The sequence below is a fragment of the Pleurodeles waltl genome, chromosome 6 (genome assembly GCF_031143425.1).
Source record: "Pleurodeles waltl isolate 20211129_DDA chromosome 6, aPleWal1.hap1.20221129, whole genome shotgun sequence".
NCBI classification, from domain to species: domain Eukaryota; kingdom Metazoa; phylum Chordata; class Amphibia; order Caudata; family Salamandridae; genus Pleurodeles; species Pleurodeles waltl.
The window spans coordinates 889,860,657-889,875,317 of record NC_090445.1 but is presented as its reverse complement, the minus strand read 5'-3'; positions in this window follow the sequence as shown (position 1 = coordinate 889,875,317).

Genomic DNA, 14,661 nt, shown 5'->3' with positions numbered 1-14,661 from the left:
AACTTTCTGCCACAGAAATGTGAGGAACATGTGTTTTTTTAGCCAAATTTTGAGGTTTGCAAAGGATTCTGGGTAACAGAACCTGGTCCGAGCCACACAAGTCACCACATCTTGGATTCCCCTAGGTCTCTAGTTTTCAGGAATGCACAGGTTTGGTAGGTTTCCCTAGGTGGCGGCTGAGCTACAGGCCAAAATCTACAGGTAGGCACTTTGCAAAAAACACCTCTGTTTTCCTTCAAAAATGTGGCTGTGTCCACGTTGCGCTTTGGGGCGTTTCCTGTCGCGGGCGCTAGGCCTACCCACACAAGTGAGGTATCATTTTTATCGGGAGACGTGGGGGAACGCTGGGTGGAAGGAAATTTGTGGCTCCACTCAGATTCCAGAACTTTCTGTCACCGAAATGTGTGGAAAATGCGTTTTTTTAGACAGAATTTGAGGTTTGCAAAGGATTCTGGGTAACAGAACTTGGTCCGAGCCACACAAGTCACCCCATCTTGGATTCCCCTAGGTTTCTAGTTTTTAGAAATGCACAGGTTTGGTAGGTTTCCCTAGGTGGCGACTGAGCTACAGGCCAAAATCTACAGGTAGGCACTTTGCAAAAAACACCTCTGTTTTCCTTCAAAAATTTGGCTGTGTCCACGTTGCGCTTTGGGGCATTTCCTGTCGCGGGCGCTAGGCCTACCCACACAAGTGAGGTATCATTTTTATCGGGAGACGTGTGGGAATGCTGGGTGGAAGGAAATTTGTGGCTCCTCTCAGATTCCAGAACTTTCTGCCACAGAAATGTGAAGAACATGTGTTTTTTTAGCCAAATTTTGAGGTTTGCAATGGATTCTGGGTAACAGAACCTGGTCCGAGCCACACAAGTCACCCCATCTTCGATTCCCCTAGGTCTCTAGTTTTCAGAAATGCACAGGTTTGGTAGGTTTCCCTAGGTGGCGGCTGAGCTACAGGCCGAAATCTACAGGTAGGCACTTTGCAAAAAACACCTCTGTTTTCCTTCAAAAATTCGGCTGTGTCCACGTTGCGCTTTTGGGCGTTTCCTGTCGCGGGCACTAGGCCTACCCACACAAGTGAGGTATCATTTTTATCGGGAGACGTGGGGGAACACTGGTTGAAAGGAAGTTTGTGGCTCCTCTCAGATTCCAGAACTTTCTGCCACAGAAATATGAGGAACATGTGTTTTTTTAGCCAAATTTTGAGGTTTGCAAAGGATTCTGGGTAACAGAACCTGGTCCGAGCCACACAAGTCACCCCATCTTGGATTCCCCTAGGTCTCTAGTTTTCAGAAATGCACAGGTTTGGTAGGTTTCCCTAGGTGGCGGCTGAGCTACAGGCCAAAATCTACAGGTAGGCACTTTGCAAAAAACACCTCTGTTTTCCTTCAAAAATTTGGCTGTGTCCACGTTGCGCTTTGGGGCGTTTCCTGTCGCGGGCGCTAGGCCTACCCACACAAGTGAGGTATCATTTTTATCGGGAGACGTGGGGGAACGCTGGGTGGAAGGAAATTCGTGGCTCCTCTCAGATTCCAGAACTTTCTGCCACAGAAATGTGAGGAACATGTGTTTTTTTAGCCAAATTTTGAGGTTTGCAAAGGATTCTGGGTAACAGAACCTGGTCCGAGCCACACAAGTCACCACATCTTGGATTCCCCTAGGTCTTTAGTTTTCAGGAATGCACAGGTTTGGTAGGTTTCCCTAGGTGGCGGCTGAGCTACAGGCCAAAATCTACAGGTAGGCACTTTGCAAAAAACACCTCTGTTTTCCTTCAAAAATTTGGATGTGTCCACGTTGCGCTTTGGGGCGTTTCCTGTCGCGGGCCCTTTGCCTACCCACACAAGTGAGGTATCATTTTTATCGGGAGACGTGTGGGAACGCTGGGTGGAAGGATATTTGTGGCTCCTCTCAGATTGCAGAACGTTCTGCCAGAGAAATGTGAGGAACATGTGTTTTTTTAGCCAAATTTTGAGGTTTGCAATGGATTCTGGGTAACAGAACCTGGTCCGAGCCACACAAGTCACCCCATCTTGGATTCCCCTAGGTCTCTAGTTTTCAGAAATGCACAGGTTTGGTAGGTTTCCCAAGGTGGCGGCTGAGCTACAGGCCAAAATCTACAGGTAGGCACTTTGCAAAAAACACCTCTGTTTTCCTTCAAAAATTTGGCTGTGTCCACGTTGCGCTTTGGGGCATTTCCTGTCACGGGCGCTAGGCCTACCCACACAAGTGAGGTATCATTTTTATCGGGAGACGTGGGGGAACGCTGGGTGGAAGGAAATTCGTGGCTCCTCTCAGATTCCAGAACTTTCTGCCACAGAAATGTGAGGAACATGTGTTTTTTTAGCCAAATTTTGAGGTTTGCAAAGGATTCTGGGTAACAGAACCTGGTGCGAGCCACACAAGTCACCCCATCTTGGATTCCCCTAGGTCTCTAGTTTTCAGGAATGCACAGGTTTGGTAGGTTTCCCTAGGTGGCGGCTGAGCTACAGGCCAAAATCTACAGGTAGGCACTTTGCAAAAAACACCTCTGTTTTCCTTCACAAATTTGGATGTGTCCACGTTGCGCTTTGGGGCGTTTCCTGTCGCGGGCGCTAGGCCTACCCACACATGTGAGGTATCATTTTTATCGTGAGACGTGGGGGAACGCTGGGTGGAAGGAAATTTGTGGCTCCTCTCAGATTCCAGAACTTTCTGCCACAGAAATGTTAGGAAGATGTGTTTTTTTTGCCAAATTTTGAGGTTTGCAAAGGATTCTGGGTAACAGAACCTGTCCGAGCCACACAAGTCACCCCATTTTGGATTCCCCTAGGTCTCTAGTTTTCAGAAATGCACAGGTTTGGTAGGTTTCCCTAGGTGGCGGCTGAGCTACAGGCCAAAATCTACAGGTAGGCACTTTGCAAAAAACACCTCTGTTTTCCTTAAAAAATGTGGATGTGTCCGCGTTGCGCTTTGGGGCATTTCCTGTCACGGGCGCTAGGCCTACCCACACAAGTGAGGTATCATTTTTATCGGGAGACGTGGGGGAATGCTGGGTGGAAGGAAATTCGTGGCTCCTCTCAGATTCCAGAACTTTCTGCCACAGAAATGTTAGGAACATGTGTTTTTTTAGCCAAATTTTGAGATTTGCAAAGGATTCTGGGTAACAGAACCTGGTCCGAGCCACACAAGTCACCCCATCTTGGATTCCCCTAGGTCTCTAGTTTTCAGAAATGCACAGGTTTGGTAGGTTTCCCTAGGTGGCAGGTGAGCTACAGGCCAAAATCTACAGGTAGGCACTTTGCAAAAAACACCTCTGTTTTCCTTCAAAAATTTGGCTGTGTCCACGTTGCGCTTTGGGGCATTTCCTGTCACGGGCGCTAGGCCTAACCACACAAGTGAGGTATCATTTTTATCGGGAGACGTGGGGGAACGCTGGGTGGAAGGAAATTCGTGGCTCCTCTCAGATTCCAGAACTTTCTGCCACAGAAATGTGAGGAACATGTGTTTTTTTAGCCAAACTTTGAGGTTTGCAAAGGATTCTGGGTAACAGAACCTGGTCCGAGCCACACAAGTCACCCCATCTTGGATTCCCCTAGGTCCCTAGTTTTCATGAATGCACAGGTTTGGTAGGTTTCCCTAGGTGGCGGCTGAGCTACAGGTTAAAACCTACAGGTAGGCACTTTGCAAAAAACACCTCTGTTTTCCTTCAAAAATTTGGCTATGTCCACGTTGCGCTTTTGGGCGTTTCCTGTCGCGGGCGCTAGGCCTACCCACACAAGTGAGGTATCATTTTTATCGGGAGACGTGGGGGAACGCTGGGTGAAATGAAATTTGTGGCTCCTCTCAGATTCCATAACTTTCTGCCACAGAAATGTGAGGAACATGTGTTTTTGTAGCCAAATTTTGAGGTTTGCAAAGGATTCTGGGTAACAGAACCTGGTCCGAGCCACACAAGTCACCCCATCTTGGATTCCCCTAGGCCTCTAGTTTTCAGAAATGCACAGGTTTGGTAGGTTTCCCTAGGTGGCGGCTGAGCTATAGGGCCAAAATCGACAGATAGGCACTTTGCAAAAAACACCTCTGTTTTCCTTCACAAATTTGGATGTGTCCACGTTGCGCTTTGGGGCGTTTCCTGTCGTGGGCGCTAGGCCTACCCACACAAGTGAGGTATCATTTTTATCGGGAGACATGGGGGAACGCTGGGTGGAAGGAAATTTATGGCTCCTCTCAGATTGCAGAACGTTTCTGCCACAGAAATGTGAGGGACATGTGTTTTTTTAGCCAAATTTTGAGGTTTGCAAAGGATTCTGGGTAACAAAACCTGGTCCGAGCCACACAAGTCACCCCATCTTGGATTCCCCTAGGTCTCTAGTTTTCAGAAATGCACAGGTTTGGTAGGTTTCCCTAGGTGGCGGCTGAGCTACAAGCCAAAATCTACAGGTAGGCACTTTGCAAAAAACACCTCTGTTTTCCTTCACAAATTTGGATGTGTCCACGTTGCGCTTTAGGGCGTTTTCTGTCGCGGGCGCTAGGCCTACCCACACAAGTGAGGTATCATTTTTATCGGGAGACGTGGGGGAACGCTGGGTGGAAGGACATTTGTGGCTCCTCTCAGATTCCAGAACTTTCTGCCACAGAAATGTTAGGAACATGTGTTCTTTTAGCCAAATTTTGAGGTTTGCAAAGGATTCTGGGTAACAGAACCTGGTCCGAGCCACACAAGTCACCCCATCTTGGATTCCCCTAGGTCTCTAGTTTTCAGAAATGCACAGGTTTGGTAGGTTTCCCTAGGTGGCGGCTGAGCTACAAGCCAAAATCTACAGGTAGGCACTTTGCAAAAAACACCTCTGTTTTCCTTCAAAAATTTGGCTGTGTCCACGTTGCGCTTTGGGGCGTTTTCTGTTGCGGGCGCTAGGCCTACCCACACAAGTGAGGTATCATTTTTATCGGGAGACGTGGGGGAACGCTGGGTGGAAGGACATTTGTGGCTGCTCTCAGATTCCAGAACTTTCTGCCACAGAAATGTTAGGAACATGTGTTCTTTTAGCCAAATTTTGAGGTTTGCAAAGGATTCTGGGTAACAGAACCTGGTCCGAGCCACACAAGTCACCCCATCTTGGATTCCCCTAGGTCTCTAGTTTTCAGAAATGCACAGGTTTGGTAGGTTTCCCTAGGTGGCGGCTGAGCTACAAGCCAAAATCTACAGGTAGGCACTTTGCAAAAAACACCTCTGTTTTCCTTCAAAAATTTGGCTGTGTCCACGTTGCGCTTTGGGGTATTTCCTGTCACGGGCGCTAGGCCTACCCACACAAGCGAGGTATCATTTTTATCGGGAGACATGGGGGAACGCTGGGTGAAAGGAAATTTGTGGCTGCTCTCAGATTCCAGAACTTTCTGCCACAGAAATGTGAGAACATGTGTTTTTTTAGCTAAATTTTGAGGTTTGCAATGGATTCTGGGTAACAGAACCTGGTCCGAGCCACACAAGTCACCCCATCTTCGATTCCCCTAGGTCTCTAGTTTTCAGAATTGCACAGGTTTGGTAGGTTTCCCTAGGTGGCGGCTGAGCTACAGGCCGAAATCTACAGGTAGGCACTTTGCAAAAAACACCTCTGTTTTCCTTCAAATATTTGGCTGTGTCCACGTTGCGCTTTGGGGCGTTTCCTGCCGCGGGCGCTAGGCCTACCCACACAAGTGAGGTATCATTTTTATCTGGAGACGTGGGGGAACGCTGGGTGGAAGGAAATTTGTGGCTTCTCTCAGATTCCAGAACTTTCTGCCACAGAAATGTGAGGAACATGTGTTTTTTTAGCCAAATTTTGAGGTTTGCAATGGATTCTGGGTAACAGAACCTGGTCCGAGCCACACAAGTCCCCCCATCTTGGATTCCCCTAGGTCTCTAGTTTTCAGAAATGCACAGGTTAGGTAGGTTTCCCTAGGTGGCGGCTGAGCTACAGGCCAAAATCTACAGGTAGGCACTTTGCAAGAAACACCTCTGTTTTCCTTCAAACATTTGGCTGTGTCCACGTTGCGCTTTGGGGTGTTTCCTGTCGCAGGCGCTAGGCCTACCCACACAAGTGAGGTATCATTTTTATCAGGAGACGTGGGGGAACGCTGGGTGGAAGGAAATTTGTGGCTCCTCTCAGATTCCAGAACTTTCTGCCACAGAAATGTGAGGAACATGTGTTTTTTTAGCCAAATTTTGAGGTTTGCAATGGATTCTGGGTAACAGAACCTGGTCCGAGCCACACAGGTCACCCCATCTTGGATTCCCCTAGGTCTCTAGTTTTCAGAAATGCACAGGTTTGGTAGGTTTCCCTAGGTGGCGGCTGAGCTACAGGCCAAAACCTACAGGTAGGCACTTTGCAAAAAACACCTCTGTTTTCCTTCAAAAATTTGGCTGTGTCCACGTTGCGCTTTGGGGCGTTTCCTGTCGCGGGCGCTAGGCCTACCCACACAAGTGAGGTATCATTTTTATCTGGAGACGTGGGGGAACGCTGGGTGGAAGGACATTTGTGGCTCCACTCAGATTCCAGAACTTTCTGTCACCGAAATCTGTGGAAAATGCGTTTTTTTAGACAGAATTTGAGGTTTGCAAAGGATTCTGGGTAACAGAACCTGGTCCGAGCCACACAAGTCACCCCATCTTGGATACCCCTAGGTCTCTAGTTTTCAGAAATGCACAGGTTTGGTAGGTTTCCCTAGGTGGCGGCTGAGCTACAGGCCAAAATCTACAGGTAGGCACTTTGCAAAAAACACCTCTGTTTTCCTTCAAAAATTTGGCTGTGTCCACGTTGCGCTTTGGGGCGTTTCCTGTCGCGGGCGCTAGGCCTACCCACACAAGTGAGGTATCATTTTTATCGGGAGACGTGGGGGAACGCTGGGTGGAAGGAAATTTGTGGCTCCACTCAGATTCCAGAACTTTCTGTCACCGAAATGTGTGGAAAATGCGTTTTTTTAGACAGAATTTGAGGTTTGCAAAGGATTCTGGGTAACAGAACCTGGTCCGAGCCACACAAGTCACCCCATCTTGGATTCCCCTAGGTTTCTAGTTTTTAGAAATGCACAGGTTTGGTAGGTTTCCCTAGGTGGCGGCTGAGCTACAGGCCAAAATCTACAGGTAGGCACTTTGCAAAAAACACCTCTGTTTTCCTTCAAAAATTTGGCTGAGTCCACGTTGCGCTTTGGGGCATTTCCTGTCGCGGGCGCTAGGCCTACCCACACAAGTGAGGTATCATTTTTTTATGGAGACGTGTGGGAATGCTGGGTGGAAGGAAATTTGTGGCTCCTCTCAGATTCCAGAACTTTCTGCCACAGAAATGTGAAGAACATGTGTTTTTTTAGCCAAATTTTGAGGTTTGCAATGGATTCTGGGTAACAGAACCTGGTCCGAGCCACACAAGTCACCCCATCTTCGATTCCCCTAGGTCTCTAGTTTTCAGAAATGCACAGGTTTGGTAGGTTTCCCTAGGTGGCGGCTGAGCTACAGGCCGAAATCTACAGGTAGACACTTTGCAAAAAACACCTCTGTTTTCCTTCAAATATTTGGCTGTGTCCACGTTGCGCTTTGGGGCGTTTCCTGCCACGGGCGCTAGGCCTACCCACACAAGTGAGGTATCATTTTTATCTGGAGACGTGGGGGAACGCTGGGTGGAAGGAAATTTGTGGCTTCTCTCAGATTCCAGAACTTTCTGCCACAGAAATGTGAGGAACATGTGTTTTTTTAGCCAAATTTTGAGGTTTGCAAAGGATTCTGGGTAACAGAACCTGGTCCGAGCCACACAAGTCACCACATCTTGGATTCCCCTAGGTCTCTAGTTTTCAGGAATGCACAGGTTTGGTAGGTTTCCCTAGGTGGCGGCTGAGCTACAGGCCAAAATCTACAGGTAGGCACTTTGCAAAAAACACCTCTGTTTTCCTTCAAAAATTTGGATGTGTCCACGTTGCGCTTTGGGGCGTTTCCTGTCGCGGGCCCTTTGCCTACCCACACAAGTGAGGTATCATTTTTATCGGGAGACGTGTGGGAACGCTGGGTGGAAGGATATTTGTGGCTCCTCTCAGATTGCAGAACGTTCTGCCAGAGAAATGTGAGGAACATGTGTTTTTTTAGCCAAATTTTGAGGTTTGCAATGGATTCTGGGTAACAGAACCTGGTCCGAGCCACACAAGTCACCCCATCTTGGATTCCCCTAGGTCTCTAGTTTTCAGAAATGCACAGGTTTGGTAGGTTTCCCAAGGTGGCGGCTGAGCTACAGGCCAAAATCTACAGGTAGGCACTTTGCAAAAAACACCTCTGTTTTCCTTCAAAAATTTGGCTGTGTCCACGTTGCGCTTTGGGGCATTTCCTGTCACGGGCGCTAGGCCTACCCACACAAGTGAGGTATCATTTTTATCGGGAGACGTGGGGGAACGCTGGGTGGAAGGAAATTCGTGGCTCCTCTCAGATTCCAGAACTTTCTGCCACAGAAATGTGAGGAACATGTGTTTTTTTAGCCAAATTTTGAGGTTTGCAAAGGATTCTGGGTAACAGAACCTGGTGCGAGCCACACAAGTCACCCCATCTTGGATTCCCCTAGGTCTCTAGTTTTCAGGAATGCACAGGTTTGGTAGGTTTCCCTAGGTGGCGGCTGAGCTACAGGCCAAAATCTACAGGTAGGCACTTTGCAAAAAACACCTCTGTTTTCCTTCACAAATTTGGATGTGTCCACGTTGCGCTTTGGGGCGTTTCCTGTCGCGGGCGCTAGGCCTACCCACACATGTGAGGTATCAGTTTTATCGTGAGACGTGGGGGAACGCTGGGTGGAAGGAAATTTGTGGCTCCTCTCAGATTCCAGAACTTTCTGCCACAGAAATGTTAGGAAGATGCGTTTTTTTTGACAGAATTTGAGGTTTGCAAAGGATTCTGGGTAACAGAACCTGTCCGAGCCACACAAGTCACCCCATCTTGGATTCCCCTAGGTCTCTAGTTTGCAGAAATGCACAGGTTTGGTAGGTTTCCCTAGGTGGCGGCTGAGCTACAGGCCAAAATCTACAGGTAGGCACTTTGCAAAAAACACCTCTGTTTTCCTTCAAAAATTTGGCTGTGTCCACGTTGCGCTTTGGGGCATTTCCTGTCACGGGCGCTAGGCCTAACCACACAAGTGAGGTATCATTTTTATCAGGAGACGTGGGGGAACGCTGGGTGGAAGGAAATTCGTGGCTCCTCTCAGATTCCAGAACTTTCTGCCACAGAAATGTGAGGAACATGTGTTTTTTTAGCCAAACTTTGAGGTTTGCAAAGGATTCTGGGTAACAGAACCTGGTCCGAGCCACACAAGTCACCCCATCTTGGATTCCCCTAGGTCCCTAGTTTTCAGGAATGCACAGGTTTGGTAGGTTTCCCTAGGTGGCGGCTGAGCTACAGGTTAAAACCTACAGGTAGGCACTTTGCAAAAAACACCACTGTTTTCCTTCAAAAATTTGGATGTGTCCACGTTGCGCTTTGGGGCGTTTCCTGTCGCGGGCGCTAGGCCTACCCACACAAGTGAGGTATCATTTTTATCGGGAGACGTGGGGGAACGCTGGGTGGAAGGATATTTGTGGCTCCTCTCAGATTGCAGAACGTTCTGCCAGAGAAATGTGAGGAACATGTGTTTTTTTAGCCAAATTTTGAGGTTTGCAATGGATTCTGGGTAACAGAACCTGGTCCGAGCCACACAAGTCTCCCCATCTTGAATTCCCCTAGGTCTCTAGTTTTCAGAAATGCAAAGGTTTGGTAGGTTTCCCACGGTGGCGGCTGAGCTACAGGCCAAAATCTACAGGTAGGCACTTTGCAAAAAACACCTCTGTTTTCCTTCAAAAATTTGGCTGTGTCCACGTTGCGCTTTTGGGCGTTTCCTGTCGCGGGCGCTAGGCCTACCCACACAAGTGAGGTATCATTTTTATCGGGAGACGTGGGGGAACGCTGCGTGAAATGAAATTTGTGGCTCCTCTCAGATTCCATAACTTTCTGCCACAGAAATGTGAGGAACATGTGTTTTTGTAGCCAAATTTTGAGGTTTGCAAAGGATTCTGGGTAACAGAACCTGGTCCGAACCACACAAGTCACCCCATCTTGGATTCCCCTAGGCCTCTAGTTTTCAGAAATGCACAGGTTTGGTAGGTTTCCCTAGGTGGCGGCTGAGCTATAGGGCCAAAATCGACAGATAGGCACTTTGCAAAAAACACCTCTGTTTTCCTTCACAAATTTGGATGTGTCCACGTTGCGCTTTGGGGCGTTTCGTGTCGTGGGCGCTAGGCCTACCCACACAAGTGAGGTATCATTTTTATCGGGAGACATGGGGGAACGCTGGGTGGAAGGAAATTTATGGCTCCTCTCAGATTGCAGAACGTTTCTGCCACAGAAATGTGAGGGACATGTGTTTTTTTAGCCAAATTTTGAGGTTTGCAAAGGATTCTGGGTAACAAAACCTGGTCCGAGCCACCCAAGTAACCCCATCTTGGATTCCCCTAGGTCTCTAGTTTTCAGAAATGCACAGGTTTCGTAGGTTTCCCTAGGTGGCGGCTGAGCTACAAGCCAAAATCTACAGGTAGGCGCTTTGCATAAAACACCTCTGTTTTCCTTCACAAATTTGGATGTGTCCACGTTGCGCTTTGGGGCGTTTTCTGTCGCCGGCACTAGGCCTACCCACACAAGTGAGGTATCATTTTTATCGGGAGACGTGGGGGAACGCTGGGTGGAAGGAAATTTGTGGCTCCTCTCAGATTCCAGAACTTTCTGCCACAGAAATGTTAGGAACATGTGTTTTTTTAGCCAAATTTTGAGGTTTGCAAAGGATTCTGGGTAACAGAACCTGTCCGAGCCACACAAGTCACCCCATCTTGCATTCACCTAGGTCTCTAGTTTTCAGAAATGCACAGGTTTGGTAGGTTTCCCTAGGTGGCGGCTGAGCTACAAGCCAAAATCTACAGGTAGGCGCTTTGCATAAAACACCTCTGTTTTCCTTCACAAATTTGGATGTGTCCACGTTGCGCTTTGGGGCGTTTTCTGTCGCCGGCGCTAGGCCTACCCACACAAGTGAGGTATCATTTTTATCGGGAGACGTGGGGGAACGCTGGGTGGAAGGAAATTTGTGGCTCCTCTCAGATTCCAGAACTTTCTGCCACAGAAATGTTAGGAACATGTGTTTTTTTAGCCAAATTTTGAGGTTTGCAAAGGATTCTGGGTAACAGAACCTGTCCGAGCCACACAAGTCACACCCTCTTGGATTCCCCTAGGTCTCTAGTTTTCAGAAATGCACAGGTTTGGTAGGTTTCCCTAGGTGGCGGCTGAGCTACAGGCCAAAATCTACAGGTACGCACTTCGCAAAAAACACCTCTGTTTTCTTCAAAAATGTGGATGTGTCAGCGTTGCGCTTTGGGGCATTTCCTATCACGGGCGCTAGGCCTACCCACACAAGTGAGGTATCATTTTTATCGGGAGACGTGGGGGAACGCTGGGTGGAAGGAAATTCGTGGCTCCTCTCAAATTCCAGAACTTTCTGCCACAGAAATGTTAGGAACATGTGTTTTTTTTAGCCAAATTTTGAGGTTTGCAAAGGATTCTGGGTAACAGAACCTGGCCGAGCCACACAAGTCACCCCATCTTGGATTCCCCTAGGTCTCTGGTTTTCAGAAATGCACAGGCTTGGTAGGTTTCCCTAGGTGGCGGCTGAGCTACAGGCCAAAATCTACAGGTAGGCACTTTGCAAAAAACACCTCTGTTTTCCTTCAAAAATTTGGCTGTGTCCACGTTGCGCTTTGGGGCATTTCCTGTCACGGGCGCTAGGCCTACCCACACAAGTGAGGTATCATTTTTATCAGGAGACGTGGGGGAACGCTGGGTGGAAGGAAATTCGTGGCTCCTCTCAGATTCCAGAACTTTCTGCCACAGAAATGTTAGGAACATGTGTTTTTTAAGCGAAATTTTGAGGTTTGCAAAGGATTCTGGGTAACAGAACCTGGTACGAGCCACACAAGTCACCCCATCTTGGATTCCCCTAGGTCTCTAGTTTTCAGAAATGCACAGGTTTGGTAGGTTTCCCTAGGTGGCGGCTGAGCTACAGGCCAAAATCTACAGGTAGGCACTTTGCAAAAAACACCTCTGTTTTCCTTCAAAAATTTGGCTGTGTCCACGTTGCGCTTTGGGGCATTTCCTGTCACGGGCGCTAGGCATACCCACACAAGTGAGGTATCATTTTTATCGGGAGACGTGGGGGAACGCTGGGTGGAAGGAAATTCGTGGCTCCTCTCAGATTCCAGAACTTTCTGCCACAGAAATGTGAGGAAAATGTGTTTTTTTAGCCAAATTTTGAGGTTTGCAAAGGATTCTGGGTAACAGAACCTGGTCCGAGCCACACAAGTCACCACATCTTGGATTCCCCTAGGTCTCTAGTTTTCAGGAATGCACAGGTTTGGTAGGTTTCCCTAGGTGGCGGCTGAGCTACAGGCCAAAATCTACAGGTAGGCGCTTTGCATAAAACACCTCTGTTTTCCTTCACAAATTTGGATGTGTCCACGTTGCGCTTTGGGGCGTTTTCTGTCGCCGGCGCTAGGCCTACCCACACAAGTGAGGTATCATTTTTATCGGGAGACGTGGGGGAACGCTGGGTGGAAGGAAATTTGTGGCTCCTCTCAGATTCCAGAACTTTCTGCCACAGAAATGTTAGGAACATGTGTTTTTTTAGCCAAATTTTGAGGTTTGCAAAGGATTCTGGGTAACAGAACCTGTCCGAGCCACACAAGTCACACCCTCTTGGATTCCCCTAGGTCTCTAGTTTTCAGAAATGCACAGGTTTGGTAGGTTTCCCTAGGTGGCGGCTGAGCTACAGGCCAAAATCTACAGGTACGCACTTCGCAAAAAACACCTCTGTTTTCTTCAAAAATGTGGATGTGTCAGCGTTGCGCTTTGGGGCATTTCCTATCACGGGCGCTAGGCCTACCCACACAAGTGAGGTATCATTTTTATCGGGAGACGTGGGGGAACGCTGGGTGGAAGGAAATTCGTGGCTCCTCTCAAATTCCAGAACTTTCTGCCACAGAAATGTTAGGAACATGTGTTTTTTTTAGCCAAATTTTGAGGTTTGCAAAGGATTCTGGGTAACAGAACCTGGCCGAGCCACACAAGTCACCCCATCTTGGATTCCCCTAGGTCTCTGGTTTTCAGAAATGCACAGGCTTGGTAGGTTTCCCTAGGTGGCGGCTGAGCTACAGGCCAAAATCTACAGGTAGGCACTTTGCAAAAAACACCTCTGTTTTCCTTCAAAAATTTGGCTGTGTCCACGTTGCGCTTTGGGGCATTTCCTGTCACGGGCGCTAGGCCTACCCACACAAGTGAGGTATCATTTTTATCAGGAGACGTGGGGGAACGCTGGGTGGAAGGAAATTCGTGGCTCCTCTCAGATTCCAGAACTTTCTGCCACAGAAATGTTAGGAACATGTGTTTTTTTAGCGAAATTTTGAGGTTTGCAAAGGATTCTGGGTAACAGAACCTGGTCCGAGCCACACAAGTCACCCCATCTTGGATTCCCCTAGGTCTCTAGTTTTCAGAAATGCACAGGTTTGGTAGGTTTCCCTAGGTGGCGGCTGAGCTACAGGCCAAAATCTACAGGTAGGCACTTTGCAAAAAACACCTCTGTTTTCCTTCAAAAATTTGGCTGTGTCCACGTTGCGCTTTGGGGCATTTCCTGTCACGGGCGCTAGGCATACCCACACAAGTGAGGTATCATTTTTATCGGGAGACGTGGGGGAACGCTGGGTGGAAGGAAATTCGTGGCTCCTCTCAGATTCCAGAACTTTCTGCCACAGAAATGTGAGGAAAATGTGTTTTTTTTGCCAAATTTTGAGGTTTGCAAAGGATTCTGGGTAACAGAACCTGGTCCGAGCCACACAAGTCACCACATCTTGGATTCCCCTAGGTCTCTAGTTTTCAGGAATGCACAGGTTTGGTAGGTTTCCCTAGGTGGCGGCTGAGCTACAGGCCAAAATCTACAGGTAGGCACTTTGCAAAAAACACCTCTGTTTTCCTTCACAAATTTGGATGTGTCCACGTTGCGCTTTGGGGCGTTTCCTGTCGCGGGCGCTAGGCCTACCCACACATGTGAGGTATAATTTTTATCGTGAGACGTGGGGGAACGCTGGGTGGAAGGAAATTCGTGGCTCCTCTCAGATTCCAGAACGTTCTGCCACAGAAATGTGAGGAACATGATTTTATTAAGCCAAATTTTGAGGTTTGCAAAGGATTCTGGGTAACAGAACCTGGTCCGAGCCACACAAGTCACCCCATCTTGGATTCCCCTAGGTCTCTAGTTTTCAGAAATGCACAGGTTTGGTAGGTTTCCCTAGGTGGCGGCTGAGCTACAAGCCAAAATCTACAGGTAGGCGCTTTGCATAAAACACCTCTGTTTTCCTTCACAAATTTGGATGTGTCCACGTTGCGCTTTGGGGCGTTTTCTGTCGCCGGCGCTAGGCCTACCCACACAAGTGAGGTATCATTTTTATCGGGAGACGTGGGGGAACGCTGGGTGGAAGGAAATTTGTGGCTCCTCTCAGATTCCAAAACTTTCTGCCACAGAAATGTTAGGAACATGTGTTTTTTTTGCCAAATTTTGAGGTTTGCAAAGGATTCTGGGTAACAGAACCTGTCCGAGCCACACAAGTCACCCCATCT